This window comes from Haliotis asinina, chromosome 8, assembly GCF_037392515.1.
Source record: "Haliotis asinina isolate JCU_RB_2024 chromosome 8, JCU_Hal_asi_v2, whole genome shotgun sequence".
Lineage (NCBI taxonomy): Eukaryota > Metazoa > Mollusca > Gastropoda > Lepetellida > Haliotidae > Haliotis > Haliotis asinina.
Genome location: NC_090287.1, coordinates 25,550,524 through 25,569,388, shown reverse-complemented (window position 1 = coordinate 25,569,388; position 18,865 = coordinate 25,550,524). Strand labels below are relative to the sequence as shown.

Here is an 18,865-nt window from a genome sequence, read left to right as displayed (position 1 = left end):
TTGTCAGGACGTCAATGTAAAGAAGGCATATCATGTTGTTATGTATACTATATGTCTTTTAAACATCTGAATCTGCCAGTGGGAAGGAGGCATATGATTTTATCATTAAACTTTTTTGCATTCGCTTTGTATTTTGTCATCTGTTGATGCGAAATAACCACCGAATTGGGGAGATGAATATTTTACCATGGGGACCATAATTCCCACAGTCATCAACGTTCCCCTGTCCGCTAATGGTCGAACAACTTGATGTCCTTTCCCTATGTGAGTACACATTTGAGACGGTTGTCGTATGGGTGGAATATTGTACAGTAATACCCACTATGGTACAATGACCCATAGTTCCACTGAACGAAAAATTCAAAATGTCCATCAAATTGTTTAGCTGTGTAGTAAATGCCATTCCCAGTGAACAATTCAAAGCTAACATAAAGTGAACTATTTATCGTAATAGGATGGAGTGAGTGAGTTTAGTTTTACGCCGCACTCAGTAAAATTACAGCTATATGGCGGCGGTCTGTAAATAATCCAGTGATCAACAATATGAGCATCGATCTGCGCAATTGGGAACCGATGACATGTGTCAACCAAGTCAGCGAACCTGACCACTGATCCCACTAGTCGCCTCTTACGACAAGCATAGTCGCCGTTTGTGGCAAGCGTGGGTTGCTGAAGGCCTATTCTACCCGGAACTTTCACGGGTCAGTAAGACTGGACGGGGACTACTTCTGACTACATGGTCCTGTCCATGGGATATTAATTTATTACCAGATCATCTGGTCCAAGGCTCATATTAGGAAAGATCTACCTGAGATTTTGGAGTTTGTCAGTAAAGGCTGCTAAGCGCCATCTCAAGTAATGTCGCAGCTCTAGAACCGAAGGTAATGATAGGACTGTACCGACATGGACAGGATGTGCGCAATAAGACAGATATATTTATGATCACCTGTACGGTTATAGAATGATCACAACTCCTTGCAGATAAATGAGAATACTACTGAATCTGACAAACTACATTTCTTACCACTGGATCTATACACATTTAACGGAATTTAGTACCACCTCATAGATTTCATCGTTGTGATTTCGCTATCGATGATGATAATACGTCAACGATGCCTTTGTTACGAACACATTTCAGGTAATGAAAAAACAGGCATAGTCCACATTGAATTGGAGACGGCATTGCATGAAGAGTGATGGCAGTTGCCCTTGGAACCTATCCGCAGGCTCAATGGTGGCAGTTGCCTCTGGAACCTATCCGCAGGCTCAATTGTGGCATGAGGAGGTTGGAGTCTGGCATCCAGTCAATTGACGAACACACTAGATACTGATGTCGAACAACTGGGTCGATTTCAGTGGGCTTACATAGACAGCTAAATGCCGAACTACTTATTCAGTAAACTGCGTTTCCTTCAGACGATCAGGTTTTACTGCCTTCCTTGATGCGTGAAATCTCTGACGCCTTTCTGTTCATGTCAATGTTCTAAATCATGGGAGTGCTTAATACTGTTTCATGTGTACGCACGTACTTGAGAAAATCACTTTGACCATCCATACATGCATTAGAACATTAGAACAGCCCTACCTTTTCAAAAGGATGCAACCTTAGAGAAGGCTAATGATACTGCTTCGGGTGCTGAAAATAAACTGACGAGCAAAAGAAAGTACTCAGGTGTAGTTGTTGCTGCAATCCAAAATATGCGTTCTAACTGGTAAACCTATTGAAGAACATTGATTTATAGAACGCAGCCATCATGTTTCTCGTGTAAAAATGCAACAAAACACATTTGAACATGTTTGGTCATCAGCTGCAACATCATTGGGTCATCGTGTGACTCGATTCACAGTGACCAGACGACTTCGTGCTGCTGGCATATGGGCCAACCGACCGCTGTGTGGAATGGCCTTGACCTTCCAGCATCGTACGTACCGTCTGCAGTGGTCACCATTACGTCACTGTTTATTGTCATAATGTCATTTTGCTGATACAAAACGTCTATTGCAGTGTGCTTCAACATGCAATTACCATTTCATCAAAAAGTTTTGTTATTTATATCTTATTGGAAGAAATACTTCCTGTGTGCTTTTTTTGTCCGGCAATTTATTATTACTTTCACCTGATTTCAGTTTAGGAAAACATGTATCTTATCACATCCGGACAACTTGCCTCGAGTTGCTTCACGTTCAAGTGTACAATACTGGTCAGGTTCAAGAAACAAGTTGTAGTTTTGGTAAATGTATAACTTGTATGTTTCAGCTTCAGCGTAAAATGTGACCTTTGCTCTTATTTACTCTTATGTTACATATGTAAGGTCATGTGGCCTTGAACTCAATAAACACCTTATATCATGATGCCCTCGTCGTTGTATTGTCTGCACATCGTCAGAGACTATTGGTTTTACCTTTCGTTTAGTCCGGAATTTATATTACAGATGCAACTTATATAAGAATCACGGTGTTCACAATGTAAATAAAGACACAAACCCATTTCAATAATGAGGCAGAGTTCGATTGATTGTGACGATCAAGACTATACCATAAGCAGGTGTTATAAGTGACTCTCAAAAGCTGATGACATATTAAATATGAAACCTGTCTATTTATCCTAGCTTCAGTGACATGCATTCAACTTTTGTTTTTCCGCACTAGAATTACAGGCGTTATAAACAGGGTAGAGAGTACAGTGGTTACTATGCGGAACACCAAGGAAACAGTTGCTAATTAGACAGTTGAAATGGCGATCACATTATACGTTTATCGAACGTAATAAAAGATTTAACACTACATTTTGGGTTTGGGTAAGTGATATCATCCGAGAGTCTTGTCAGACAACTTGTAATGAAAAACATACCTACGTCTCCTACCTTGGGCAAGTATTGAACCTGTATTTACACTTCACTGTACATTATTAAATCACGTTGCGATACATTAAGGGGCTTCCTTGGGTGACATGAAAGACCTGGCACGGTGTCACTCAGTCAGCAAGACACCGGAGGTGCTTAATTCAATTATACCTGTGTTGTGGAGGTGCGAGAGAGTGACTAGCAATGATCTTGGCCACACATTTGACGAATTCAAAGCCAACGTTGAGTAGCAATTGGGCTTCATAACGACTATATGAACTCGACTTTCCCACAATGTTCTATCGAAGGAAATTCGTCTGAGAAATTCTACACAATCTTATAAAGTAACATTCAGCATTTACAGTAACAACAACATCTTAAAAGGGAAAGGGAAATCGATACATAAAAATAAAACTATTATGAAATATCTGCTTATTAAGTAATGAAGCCATCTAGGACATGACTAGTGCGGCATAGTATAGCTGCACCAGAGCATACATGACCAATGTAGAAAGTCTACATTGGAGAAATCCTACACAGGAGAAACTTCCAGATAATGCCCAACCACGGACCATGAGCACAAGAACATCCACATAACACTCCGCATTTGCTGCATCAGACCAGACCTACATTCGCCCTGTATCAGTATCCTTCCCATGCTGAGTACTTTCAGTATGCAGAGAACTACAACGACAAACATTGCCGTACGTATGTACGGCCCTTAAACCCCGACAAGTACTGCGACAAGTCATCAGAGTGAATGTTAGTGCTTACCCAAGTTAGTTAGCAGAATGGTTAGTAGATCCACTAATATGCCCACAAACACAAGCCACACACGTTTGAAATGTTTTTGATACGTCATGTGTTGCATTAATTCATGAACTCTTATGCATATATGTTCTTCTGAGTGTACTGGAGGATCGGGGTCCTGCTTCACGTAACGACCTTCGGCACGAGCTAGGGCAGGTTTGTGCTCCCTTTTTCGTTAAGGATACTGTGTCATATGGATACTTACGAACAGTCTAAGGCTTTGCAATTAGCTGAGTAGTCGTTGGTTCGAATCCCGGTTCACACTGATTATGTCTTTGGGTTTGTCATCGCTGTGCCCGTGGTCCTGGGTTTCACAATTGTAAACGTGGGAGAGACCGGCATTAAGCTGGCAAGTCCAGATTTAATTAGTATAATGCTCAAAGTGGCGTCAATGTCCAATGATCGACCAAATCATCAGCTATGTGCTGGATTCATTTTTTGAGACCTGTATCAGCGGTCGTTTTGAGTGATTGTGTCAGTGCTTTATGAGCAATTCGGACAGACATCCTCTCGGCAAGGCAAGACCTGTTCAATATTATTCAGGACATTTTTAAGGCTCCAAGTAAATATCTTTTCAATGTTCACATTTCATGGATGCCTCCCCGTGTTGCACTAAAGCTGCATTAAAGGATGAGGACTATTTTATGGATTTATTCTGTGTAGGCGGCTTTTGGAGATGAATTCTAATGTCGTTGTCTTGCAAGTCTACATGTATGTACTTTGAAGGGGATAGCGATCTTGATCTCATAATACACATCCACGCGTCTGGCTATTTCCGCGATTACACGTGAAGCACACGATACACAAACTCATCTATTAACCACTAACCAATTCCATTCTTTATTACCATAAACCATGTTGGAGTCTCAAGAGAATACACTCTAAACACAAATACAAACACAAATTCAAATTCGAATTCAAGATGGCAGAAAACAGCATATTAACCTCTTGTTCTGACAAAAGACGATAGATGAAGGATATGTTTTGATAGATATAACTTTCCCTTGTCTCGAAATGTATTCACAGGTAATGTTTTCGTGAAGGGTAGCCTTGTAGTTCACGCGCCAGCTCGTCTCACCGAATTCCTGGGTTCTAGACCGGCATGTATAGCAGTTGAAATGGTAATGTGTTTCTACTGAATATTACGTTTCTCCTGATTTTCAGAGCACACGTCACGTTTCAACATTGACAAACGATGACACAAGAGGACACTTGCTTGACGGTATGATAGACAGTATTAATTAAGGTAATGTTTGAAAAGATCCATGTTGTGTCAGTTGCACAAACCAAGGCATTGCTTCCTCTTCGTTCAACGTTTTTGTGAAATAAATACAGAAAACACGATATAGACTGATCTGGAGTGAATACCGACTGGTTCAGGGAGGTATCCTGTTGCGTCTCTTTTATCAGGGGTATCGGCTGATAGTTGACGCGATCGATTGAGCTCAATGTCACTCAATTGTGGATTTTACCCTGGCAGTTGTAATACTACACAGATTAGAGTATGTAAAGTAAAACAAAATCTAATACACAGTACAATCACTGTCATTTAATTAACTGCGAAAATCAAAATGTTTTTTTGTAACTATCTAGAGAGCTTAGAAACACGTGGTGTATTCGCTACCATGTTTACAGTAGCTTCTGCGATAACTTACAATAACGACTTTCGTTATGGATCAGTATTAATCCTCTATACAGATCCCACAATCATGTACGTCGTGACGAAGTGATAATGTTTGATCGATCGTTGTTCGTTGGATGTAATTTATTTGTCAAAGTATCTAGATTTCTGTCACTGTGATGACTTCGCCTATATTTAGTTCAGAAGGATCATTATTTACATTTCTATCGTACCGTGCACTGCGACATTATTGAAAGTAAGATGGTCACTGATTATCGGCTTAAGTGAGATTATAAATCTGATGATGCTTGCATTTAGTGTATAAATTCAAACAAATAGACAGATATAGGCTCGCACTTGTCCCTCATAGAGATTGGGTGCATCAATCGTATTACCTTTATTCCTGTGTTGCTAAGGAGTGACGTACCAGTGCCTGTATATTGTCTACTGGTGATCTGGGCCATACATTTTCCCTCAGTGATATCGTCACTTATACACCAGTGAGGACAGGCGCACGACTAAGGTAAACGTCTCAGGGCACGAAAAACATATTATTTTGTCATATTATTTATTATCTAGATACTGCAACAATTTTTGTAGTTTATACATGTACAAATGTACTATTTGGCCCACTTTGTATTTAATTTAGGCAATAAACCAAGATTAATATTTTGTTACCACGCTGCACAGCATACTAACTTGTTTAAATTAAGATAGAGTGTAAACCTAGTCTTATGTTTTCTTATTTAGCCACACAGCATACTAACTAGTTGAATTTATTTTTTCACACTTCGCTACACAGCATACTAACTAGTTGAATATATATTTCCATACTTCGCCACACAGCATACTAACTAGTTGAATTTATATACCCATACTTCGCTTTACAGCATACTAACTAGTTGAATTTATATACCCATACTTCGCTACACAGCATACTAACTTGTTGAATATAAGCATGGCAGTAAACCTACATTAACATTTTCTCACTTCGTTAGACAGCATACTAACATGTTCAATTTAAGTTAGGCAAGAAACCTAGACTGGTATTTCTTTACTGCCCTACACAACTTACTAACATGTTGAATTTAAGCTTGTCAGTAAAACTAAATCAGTATTTCCTAACTTCGCTTCACAGTGTCCTGTTATGTTAGAACAGAAAAAAACTCATGTAAGCATACAAACATAAATGACATGACATACTACATGTTCGTGTACATAGCAAATGTTAGTATGGAAACGGTTAGTTTACATTAGCATAACATCACTAACCGTTTCATGTCTGGACTGCCTGTGTGTTTTGCATGTTGACAAGGCTCTCAGCAATATTGCAGCTGTTCTACGGTTCCTGTAAATAATCCGGTCCGGACCAGACAATACCATGAACAACGATCCACGTTGGGAGCACGAAGGCATATCCACCTTTCTCTCTATTAAATGGCTTTCTCACAAACGGACAGACAATTAGACGACATTTGTGTGTATGCGCGCGTATGTAAAATATTCAACGCCCTTTGAGGATTTTGATTGCAGTTTAGATTAGACACCACAGTATTGAACTGGTATGACTTGCGTCAAGAGCATTTTAATGCGCTGGGCAAACTAACATTATTTTACCGTGCAGAAAAATAAAAATAAAATATCGTCATATAAATATACGTATCATCAAATGATGAATTGAATTACACCCATCGTCGCATTATGTTACTCCAAATCCCAAGTCCAGAAACATATTACTTATTTATCGCTTCGCACGACCGGCATAGTATGCGGGGACCAATTCTTACTCCCAGTCTCAACGATGGTTTCTTTTCAGGTGTTTGGCACATAAAGGCTGGTATGTGACACACTCCAGTCCACATAGACTGTTCATGCCTTATCATGAGAGAAGTCATGGCGGCATGTTTGGTGTTGTTCCTGATGCTGATGCCCCTCTTGAGTGTGGATGCTCAGTCTAAACACTTCATCGGAGGATCAGTGAGTTTCAAGTTCGTAGACACATCGAACCCAACAGAGTACAAGGTACGAAAAAGCTGAGTAGTAATACAGGCTTAGCAATCATTTATTTATTGGTAAGATCCACCTATACAGCTCAAGGTCGACACATATAAACCGTCAAGGTCGCATACACATACATGAAGGTATACCTGATGGTCTGCTGCTTACGATGACTACCCTTCCCAAAACTGTTGCACAAACTAACATCTTTTAAATAAAGCTTAATGTAACAGACAATAAAAATGAAACGGCAATGCAATGTGAAAAAAATAAAAACATCCCAAACATTGCTGTATTATTTTGTTCTGCGTAAGTTAGTCCTTGACCTGTAACGTACGTAAACATCATTACTTATTTCCCCTTAAGGGACTCAAACAAATTGTAACTTGAATTGATGTGCATTTTTACGCAATTCTTAGGTCAAATAAGCAGTTAGCCATGCCGTGTGCAATGATCATCGTTTTGTTGAAGTACGGTGACAAATAAGAGAAAACAATTCAGTTTCTAGATATACTCCCTGACGTTGACTTTTTTTTCTTTTTCAGGTCCAATTAACAATCGTTACAGGATGGGTGATGGGTCAAGGGCCCTGTGGCGTGAACTGTTCGATCACTGACGTCGGAAAGAGCACAGTTACAACTCGGAATCATATGTTGGACATGAATGGCGACCTGTATTTCGGAAACTGGACTTTGGAGGCCGGATACTCCCACAGCAATGTCTCATACAGTCTAATCACGGACAAAGTATCCAGGAGACTCACTGGCGAGGTGGCAGCCGTAAATGAACCGCTTCAGTGGGAACAGGAGATAGCGGAAGTCGTTCTGGAAGTCGATCCATTACGTCAGTATACAGATATAGAGTAAGACTGGTATTTCATGCCAACTTATTACATATACTCTTATTGTACATGTAGAAGATACGACAGTAGTACCATGCACAATGCACAATGGACAATGCACAGTGCTTAATCTGTTACTTGACCAAAGGTGACGTTAGTAGAAAATATTTTCTAGTTCTGATACAGCCAATGTTGCGACCACTTGTATTGACGCGTGATACTGTGTCGCGTAACTGGAATGAAGACCATGGAACCTACATCGCTGCTCCATTATTTAGGTTTCTGTTTCAACGGGCACTGATGCCTCGTAAGGCTGAGCATTTGGCACTTGTGCTGATTTGCATTAACAACACAATACACAACGGTACCCTTGAATAACAAGTGTAGGATTGACGGGTTAGAAGTGTAAAACTGAAAATCATGTTACATCATAATCTTCCAGGATGTAAAGTTTTCAACGTACATCAAATTGTAATGACTGACAGTGTAATTTATGTATGTTATTTGACCTATTGCAGGCTGCACGGCCACTACTGGAAAGACTTTGACTATGATTACACAGGGGACACAAAGTATCACCTTCAAGTAAAGATAAATGCACACGAACGCAATGATACAGGACAACCAAACAACAGTCCTGTTGCGATGTTTAAACCTACGTACAAGTAAGCTAGTAATAACATAGTACGTCTTCATTTAGTCTAATACCGGTCTGCAAGTTCTTGAAAAAAGGCATTTAGAAGTTGGGCGAACATGAATACATGAGTTAATTCTTAGCTGTAGGGATATTTATGTTCGTGCAAAATTGTGTGGCTAGTGGGAGCAGATTGGAGCATTCTCTTCCTTTCTGGCAAATGGAAACTGTCTTATTCTTTTGCACTGACGTTTCATATTTACCTTTCATTTTCCTTTAGCAGTTTCACATTGGGAACTCATATCACAATGAACCAGGGTGTCCACAATAAATGAAAACCTGATTCATGTATCGGTAGAGCACAAAAACACGTTTTGCTATATCTCTGTTCCAGAATTCTATTAAACAGCGCGACAGTCATCAAACTTTCTACCATGGACAAGGATGGGGATTTTGTGCGGTGTCAGTTAGCAACGTTCATAACTGCTGGGGGCCTTCCTTCACCACGTAACACGACCATAAACAAGGTAAATGACAGTGTGACACGCGTTACAGTAACTGATGCCTGTTGCTAATGGTATGTCCGTGTTCTTAGTTGCTGTAAAATATTCGGTAATGGAAGATACCATACTGTCGTATTCAAATTTTCAAATGTACTGAGCCATGTACACTGCCACCAATCAGAAGAGAGTGTACACTGATAGAAGCTGAATAGCCTGATCTCATTGGCTAAAGGAAAGTGAATTCAAGCCCAAACATAACACGAGAAATTCCACTCACTCCATCCTGATGTGGATGCCATCGGCACGACTGAGAGCTGAGTTAGTGGTCTAGAATATGGCCAAGAGGTTGCACGGAAGATGTTTTCTTCCAATCGGTAGAAGGTATTTCAACTGCTACAGGGCTACAGGGCTGCCATTCTGTAGCTGGTTGCCCTTCCTTTTCTCAGAAGAAAGTCCCTATAGATAATGTCCCAACAAAGCAATGCCTGGCCACACAATGCTCAGGCAGTCCAGGGTCAAGTATAGAAGCTCTCTTTGCGCTAAGACAGTCGTAAGTTCACGTTTAACTTTCTGTATGACACTTAGAACTACCTTATCACTAAGAGGGCTGTGAAAATAAATCTAGGCCAAGGACTTCTCAACATCAACAGTTTAACCGCCACCTGACGTTCAACTGACCTCTCGGAGGGAAGACATCACTGGTATCAAGTCGACGGAAAAGACAACTCATAAGCATGCATGCTATTTGGAGGATTAAGGCTGCACAGCCAATCACATCTTAATACCCCAGAAGCCACACTCGAGATGCTGTGGACGATACCTTCACATTGATTGTGTTTGATCGGTTTGGAGATTAATCCCCAAGTACCAACGATACTGATTTAAATTAATAAACCTAGAAATACATTTCAGTGAAATGTGGACCGTTTCCGAATCGAATGTGTTTAGTAATGTACTAATACCGTGGCGTCTTTATTCAGGTGATTATATTTAATTTATATTTTTCAGGACTGCAGCATAGAAATCGCCGCCTATGAATCTGATCACTTCTTCGATCAAGGATGGGCAGCAATACCTGTTAAGATCAGTGATTTTAACACCAAAGCTATAAAGCTCAAGGGGGATCTTCGTCCGTTCGTTCCACCTGGATCACAGTCGCTCAGCGATATAACGGTTCAAGTAGGCCAATACTCCTCTTCAAGTCGAACTTGTCAGGCAGTTAGAAGCCTCATAGAAATCAGTGCCTATGAATCTGCTCACTTCTTTGATAGAGAATGAGGAGGGTGGGATAATTAACTCCAGACCTACAAAATTCAGTATGGTTTTCAAGCTGGCTCAATCATATTACTGTGTCGATAAAGAAACTAGCAATGAATTAACAAGAAGCTGGCCTGGTGTGATATAATAACATCATGTTCCGATTCCTAATTTCAGTTCATGATACAGACTCTGAAAGTCATTGAGGAGCCGGAATTTGTTGCTCCCACGAAGAGTAGTCAGCATGTTTTCTACGTTTATGCTGGTTCAACTCTGGAAATACCTCTCTATGCTAAGCCATATGATTCGAGCAAAAGGTACCTGTATGTGATATGCATGTTTACATTCGGACATTCTTCATACCCTACCCATTTTGATCTAAATTGATTTCTTGGTGAATCTGTAGTCGCAGATGTCCTTGCTGACAGTAATTTGTTCCTAATGTGACAACACTGAACGTGACAGCATCAACATTCCGTCGATATGTGTATATAAAATACAAGCACGTGACATCCGTACATCATTATAAGTTTACACGAGGCACGTGCAAAATTCAGTAACTCAAAACGACAATGACAATGCATTCAAACTCGGAAATGCTTAAATTACCATAGATGTGCTGATTAGATAGACACCAATAATTCAAATTCAAAAAGTTAAATGGAAAAATACTACCTATGCGTTTCTTTTCCATTTTTAGTGTACTTTCACAACCCACGTGTTCAACGTAGTTGCGGGCTAATCTCGTATGTTACACGAGCATCTATTGTGACCAGGCTACGCGATAACACGATACATTCGCCTTTTAATACCGATGATTGTTTCTTTTTCCAGTGAGATTTCTGTCTTCAATTTGAGATCAATTCCAAGAAGATCTTTTCCTATTCCACCTTTGGATTATGATGTCAGTCGCAAAAGCGAGGGCATTAAGTACGCAGTTGTGAAATGGCGTCCAGAGAGGAAAGATATCGGAACCTATGTCCTCAGTGCATTGGTTACAGACAGCTTGGGGTAAGAAATAGAGGATACTAAACGACCTTCCGTGTAATACCATTTTTATTAAACATGTTAATGATTTGGTATCAAACGAGCGGCGAAAGCGAGTTTGATACTAAATCTTTAACGAGTTTAATAAAAATGATATTTCACGGAAGCGAGTTTAGTATTCTGTTTATTACATAAATGCCAACATAAATTGACAGAAACTGCCGTGAAATTCCCTACAGTGTGAGGACTCTCAGCTTTCCGCGAGTCAAGCAAGGTCTAGTGAATCGCGACATCAACATTAGCATTGTGACGTCACAAGTTTGAACCATTTAGACGTCATTCGTCAAGCGGTATTACACAAGTGTAATCTTGAAGTGAAAATATTACACTGCAGTATCTTCAACGGGCGAGTAATAAACTTCATTATGCAACATCACGAACTGTCTCCAGTATGTATGTGTCGAATAGAATTAAAACAATAAAAATTGTCAAGAATTTGAGCTCAAAAGAATGTGACTTTTTTGTATCAGCGAAAACTCGTGTCGAGATTGTTGCTGATCGCTGTGTGATGTTTGATAGGAATATGATATATGGCTGTTATAACGAATGAATGTATACATCAGCTGGTGCACGTAGATACAAATGCTTGTCAGTTACATGTCCTTGTCTTTTCTAGCATTGGGGCTAGTGGTTTATCTCAGTGAATGGACTTCACAAAAGTGGTTTGTCGATCAGGAAGTTTATAGGGAACAAAAAGCGTGACTTGGTGCGTGATAAATATCGTTACTAGTGTGCTTTGTATCGTGATTGTTACCCTCATCCCATTGTCACACCTTACTGTGCGCCATAGAGGCGCTACTCAGACGGAAGACTTACAAAATCAGAATAATTGTTGTGGTATCGTCAGACATAATATGTTTGAGATAACATTACACTGACACGTGCTTCTTTGGGTTTTGGTAGACCTTTTGGTTTGTTGGTAAGTTGACTTGCTTCTTAGCAGGTTAATTGACTGGTTACATCTAGTTAGTTTCTTACCGTTTGGCATTCCGAATTAGAACAGGTCCCACCAACTTTACAATGCGTAAATAGGTTCTGGTGGCCAGAGGCTCATTGTGTCATGTCATCTCGCCCAAAGATATGTTTGTTTCTCATCAAACCAATCCTGGGTTTACAAGCAGGCTTCCTTCATATAGATAAACGCTGAGAAGTGATGTGTTAATCATCAAGTAAAACTTGTAGGAATAAGGTTTAATATACGTATAAGTCAGCTCAGTAATGTCAAATCTGCGCCTTCGATTTTAAGTAGATTTCACATTGACCAAATATTAGAAACACGTCTTCATATAGCCGACAAAGATTGAAATACAGGTGCATTCTATATATTATGGATATACATGTCAAGTATTTATTCAGCGATTGCATGCATTGTATGTTTCAGGGTCGACGGACTTGACAGAAATTACAACATCATTGTCAGAGGTGAAATATCGTCAGTGGATTGGTTTCTAAACCTTCAATAGTAGGACAGCGAGTAGTGATTGATGACAACACACATACGTGTTAAAATAATTTAAAATCATGAACATATGTATCAAATATTATACTGACTGTCTTGTTTCTTGTTCATGGTCAGCATACCTTAACATCATAAATATTTGTATCAAATATTATGCTGAATATCCTACAACTACTTGTGTTCACATGATGTTTCTCTATTTATAGACGTCATCTTCACAGCCCCTGATGCTGGCACGGTGGTGAGTATGTAGGGTATTTATTTTCATTATGGATTGTGTCCGACACTATGCTGTTGTGGAGGGTGGCCTGCTTGGGAAAAAATCTTGTAGACACCACACCATGATTTCCGTTAATAAGTGAATTTGATTCCATGCTGATCACGGCGTGTTATCTTTATTTGTTTGCTTGTTGTTTAACACCACACGCAGCAATATTATAATTATATGTCTGTGGTATGTAGATAATCGATCAATTTCATGAGCATCAATCTCAATGCTGCGAAGCGATGACATGTGTCCACCAAGACAGCGAGTCTGACCACCCGATCCCGTCATTTGCCACAGCAAGCTGGAAACCGGGGCCCCCTTTCACAGAGCACTAAGGTGATCGTAGGTCACTAAGGTAACCTTAGTGTGATGTTAAAGAATGGACTTAAGGTTAACCTTAGTAAAGGTTGCTTCGTGAAAGGACCTCAAGGGCCTATATTTTCGAAGCTCTCTTAGCACCAAAAGGGCTCCGAAAAATCAAGGCCCAGTTCTAACCTGGGTCTTTAGTCCGTGTCAGTCGGAGACAGACCATCGTGTAAAGTTATGCACCTTAGTGAAATCCACAAATCTGCTACATTTCAAAAAAAGATACTCAGATATGTGTATTATGCTTATGACAGAAATGATATTTGGGAGAATAAAGCTTACAATGCTGTCAGTATATATGAAACGTCAGGTGTTACAAGACATGCTACATGGCGGTAAAATATATTTTTCATTCTTTTCAGACTCGACCCTTTTTTACATTATTCCCCAACGATATTGTAATACGTTGCCTACAGAATTCAACATGTTCCTTCCCTATTTACTCGACAACTAAGCGTGCTGGGTAAGATGATTGTCTTGATGATAGTAACAATCACGTAACATACATCGCAAACAAATGCTCCTCTCTTGTACAATTTCACACTTCTGTATAATTTGTGACACATGTTTATCCTGGAAGCAAACAAGACAAATCAGAACAAAAGACTTGTCAAATCACACAACATCTAGGTAAATACCCATCTAGGAAAACAAAGTGTTGCGATCCTTTTTTTTTGTTTTATCTGTTTACTTGCGAGTGTATATTTTGGTCAGTATGTATCCTGGATATTTCGGAGAAAAACGATGGGCTGAGCTCCTGTAGATGGAAGTAACGGAATCACCACGGAAAGGTGGAACGTTTCATTTGATATCCGGATACTCCATGCAGGTGCCACAACCAGTCACTGGTTGTCTTCCATTAGATGGAATATTGCTGGAATATCAAGAATATCAAGAAACATGCACAAGTCAATAACTGCACCGTCAGTTATTGCAACATCAGTTGAAGGGTCAATGTTTCAAATGACATTCGAACATCCCACACAATACCATCGCAATCGAAGAGGAAGTGGAAAGACGTCACTATATATAGTCACTTAATCTATTACGGGAGGAAACGTAATCCACTGTTTACGATCACACTGACCTAGTATTGCGTTCATCCCTGTGAATAACAACTCCTCACAGAAAAGTTTGTTTGACTCTATTTGGTTTATTACCTGTTCTGTTTGTTTTAGCTAATTTCAAACGATGGGTAGTCTTGAGGTTAAAGCCTTCGCTCTTCACGTCGATGAGGCGGTTCGATTGAAACACATTTGTCTGGAGTATTGCTAAAAGTGGCATAAAACTAAACTCACCCTCACTCACTCACTCACATGTCCGTAAATGACAATGCCATGACAGACATACAGTCATGTACTTACTCCTATAGTATCTGATACTCGGAGTCAAGATTTGCAAAGCGTAAAGATTTCTCTGTCATGGGTACAGCAGTGACAACACATCTATTTCAAATATTGAAAGTCACACGAACTCTTCACACTTTGCAGAGGACGGATAGCATCTGTGAAATATACAACTTCAACTTTCAAGAACACCCTTATTTCGATGCCCGTCAAAGTGACCAAGAATACACAAGAAATGTTTGAGACTGATGTAACAATAACATCAGAACAGGTTGGCGGTCAGAAAATATGTTTTGAGGCGTATGACGACCAAGGGTAAGACTGAATATATAGAGGTTACAGAGAGAAATAAATTTCTCAAGACATTGGTGTACATGTATCTAAAAGTTACTGAGAGAAAGATTATGAATTTCTGCAAACATTGACATACACATATCTAAAGGTTATAGTGAGAACTAGATTTTGAATTTCCCAAGACATTGATATGCATATATCTAAAGGTTATAGAGAAAACTAATTTCTTAAGACACTGATATGCATATATCTAAAGGTTATAGTGAAAACTAGATCTTAAATTTCTTAAGACATTGACATACGTATATAAAAAAGGTTATGAAAGTTATGGAGAGAACGAGATATTGAATTTCTGAAGACACTGATGCTGACCTCGTTTATGTTGTACATTAGAGAATATAAGATGTATGTTCCGACCAACACTGAATATCAATACTTTACAGGACAAAGTCTGAGAAAAAATGTCTTGGAGTCACCATGGAAATTGACGGTTAGTTTATGTTGGCACTCTGTTACGGAGGGTTTTTACAATGGACATATACGACTGAAAACCTTTCCAGTTTTCATCTCATTTCCTGAACAAATATTCTGGGCTTCAACAACAGTTAGAGTTATGAAAACCATAAAACATTTTATTGTAATCTATGTTGAATTCAAATTGTTAATGTAACGTTTATCATAAAACGAAGCCAAAACTTTTATCACTATTTTATCACAAGCGATTACTATTGCAATAAAACGATGAAGGATCTTTTTAGTGATGCACATGTTCATTTAACTACTGAGGTTTGAAACGAAACTGAACTGACTGATAATTTGTGACATGCATTGTATTTAGAATATAAAACTTAATTCGTGATAATGAATTAATGACTTTGTGTAAGGCATTACATAAAACGGGGGTTGAAGTAACGTAAAATTGTTGTCAGTTTGCGAAGGCATGTAAGTCCTATTTCATTCAATGGTTTTTCATATTCATGCGCTGTTTTACTGTATGGCTAATTTTACCCACAATCACCAATGGCTGAAGGGATCAAAGAAAGGGTCCAAACAGGTAGCAATGATACTGTACGTCCCCGTGGTCCTCAGTTGTTGGCAACACGCTTTTTATGTATTGTATTTTCATTCATAGTTATTTCATAGTTATTATAGATATTTCAGATTGTCATGCTAGTTTTCCAATTATATCTGTGAAAGTATATTTGTTTTTACTGTCGCCGGCAATTTTTTGTGTATATAATTTATCATGATTTATTGTGAAATCATTACTTGTTTTAGTCATGATGTGGCCGACATGACTAATCTCACTTACTTACATCACTTTTCAAGTTTATTTTTCGGTTACATTTTTTGTAGATCCATGCAAACTGAATCCATGTGAGAACGGCATATGTAAGAGCAACGGGTCTACCTTCGACTGTACCTGTTCCAGAGGATACATCGGTCGCTTATGTGATGTCGGTAATACTTGATAACAAATCACACCGTGTTACGAATGCACAGTGACACAATGGTCAAATGTAGCATATGTTATTTTTGACATTACACCTTCATAGAAAAGTAGACATTCTTGTACGTCTGTCGGGTTGACAGTTCCATCATGGATTCAAACCTACACTCACACAGTCGGCCACTTAACCCAATCAGTCACTGAGGACGTGTAAGCCCAAATGTAGCATGCGTTAAATAATAACGTGTTTCGGTCTTGCTTAGCAGAACTGTTGAAGATATACGACGACAATCCTGTCATCGATCTCGTTCATATTAAGGATACTTGTTTCTTTAATTTCTTTGCTCTAAAACTCACTCGTGAACATTGCATGGCATCTACACTATTCCGTGTAATGCACTATTCTTATTAACACAATTGTCTTTGTGAGATGTGGACGAATGCGCTAGCAGCCCCTGCCAGAACAACGGCACCTGTCAAACCAGCACTCTCATGATGGGTATCTACTTCTGTGATTGCATGGAGGGATTTAAAGGAACAAACTGTGAGATAAGTAAGCATGAGTTTTTGTCCAGCGAAATACTTTGCAAGAATACATTCAGTAAGAGTCACTGATACATTTTCTGCCTTGATCTGAATTTGAAGTATATTCCTAATAGTATGTATATGCGTACCTGGTTGAACATTTTCAAACTAACTTTTAGCAGTCAGAGATGAGGACAGACTGATGTAATTTATCCTATACCTGATTGTAAACGAGTTCCACAAAGCCACGCTTGGTTGACACCACCGAGTAAGTAATAGCGCGTCTTGGGTCTCTAGGTCTTAGGTATTTGGGTCTTTAGGTCTACGCGTTTGGTGCAGGCATAAGAGCCCTGGTAAAGAGTGTCAATAGTTTAATTGCTCCAGGTCACTGGCCCATAACAAAAATCGTAAAATAATATTTACATAGACAATATATCACATGATGCACAGAAACGTTGTCATAATAACGATTTCCTGTTTTTATATTGACCGTGTCTCTCTTCTGTAAAAGCAGAATCAATTTGAAAAATGATTGTCTTCAACTCATCCAGATATAAATGACTGTAAACCCGACTCTTGCTCCGGAGCTGGTGTCTGTATCGACCAGGTAAAGAGCTTCACGTGTGAATGCAACAAGGGGCATTCTGGCCAGCACTGCGAAACACGTGAGTATAACATACTCGCCAACGTAAATATTGCTACGTGGGTATATATGCTTTTGATATTCTTCACCATGATTTTGGCAGTGGGGTTGGTAGTTAAAGCGTTCGCTCTTCACGCCGAAGATTTGTTTTCGATTCCCACATGGGAACAATATGTCTGGTCTATCCCGCCGTGAATAAATTCTTACATAAAACAGTTTTTACTCACTACATCATTTCAGAAATGAAATTTCCATCAATATTCAATAAAACACTCAAGTTTCGAATTTTGTAAGTACGTCTTGTTATCCGAATTTTATGCAGTTCGATCAAATAAAAAATGACGAATCAAAAAGCGTACAAAGAAATTGCTTCGAGATAACCGTCATTTGAACACAACGGAGTTTGTCTGTACCAGCACTGTTGTTTCACTGTTGTTTCATATTTGCCCAGCTGATCCACTTTGCTCGAGTCATAGCTGCGTGAACAACGGGCTGTGCGTGGTGGAACAGGGGAAAGCAGTATGTAGATGTCCACTGAGATATGGCGACCCTCTCTGTCAGACAGGTGATTACAAGCAACCATGTCATACCAGTTATCTCGAAATATACCTACATGTTATCACATTAATCCAGAGACCATATTATATAGTTTCTAAATAATCCAAACATTGGCAGTGACACCAACAGGAATAACAAAGGTGACTGATCTGAAAGCAATTATACAAACCTGAATTACAATCATTCACAGGAGATGACTTATTGTTCTGTTTACAAACGGCATCAGTTGTAATAAAGGTAAAACAAATATATGCCCAGGATATAGCCACAGCTGTACAACCAACCCTGCCTTGAGCAGAGATTTTCTTTGAATGTGAAATGGGTTTCATCTTCTTTTTCCTCGTGCGACTCTGTTTGAAACCACTAAGTATTGTCTTACTCTTTATGTAATCGTATGAA

The 18,865-nt window shown here is 39.2% G+C and overlaps 1 pseudogene; it reads left to right on the top strand.

Moving 5' to 3' along the window:
* The first annotated feature begins 7,170 nt into the window (after positions 1-7,170).
* Positions 7,171-18,865, top strand: part of LOC137295168 (mucin-2-like) — a 100,001-nt pseudogene continuing 88,306 nt past the window's right edge.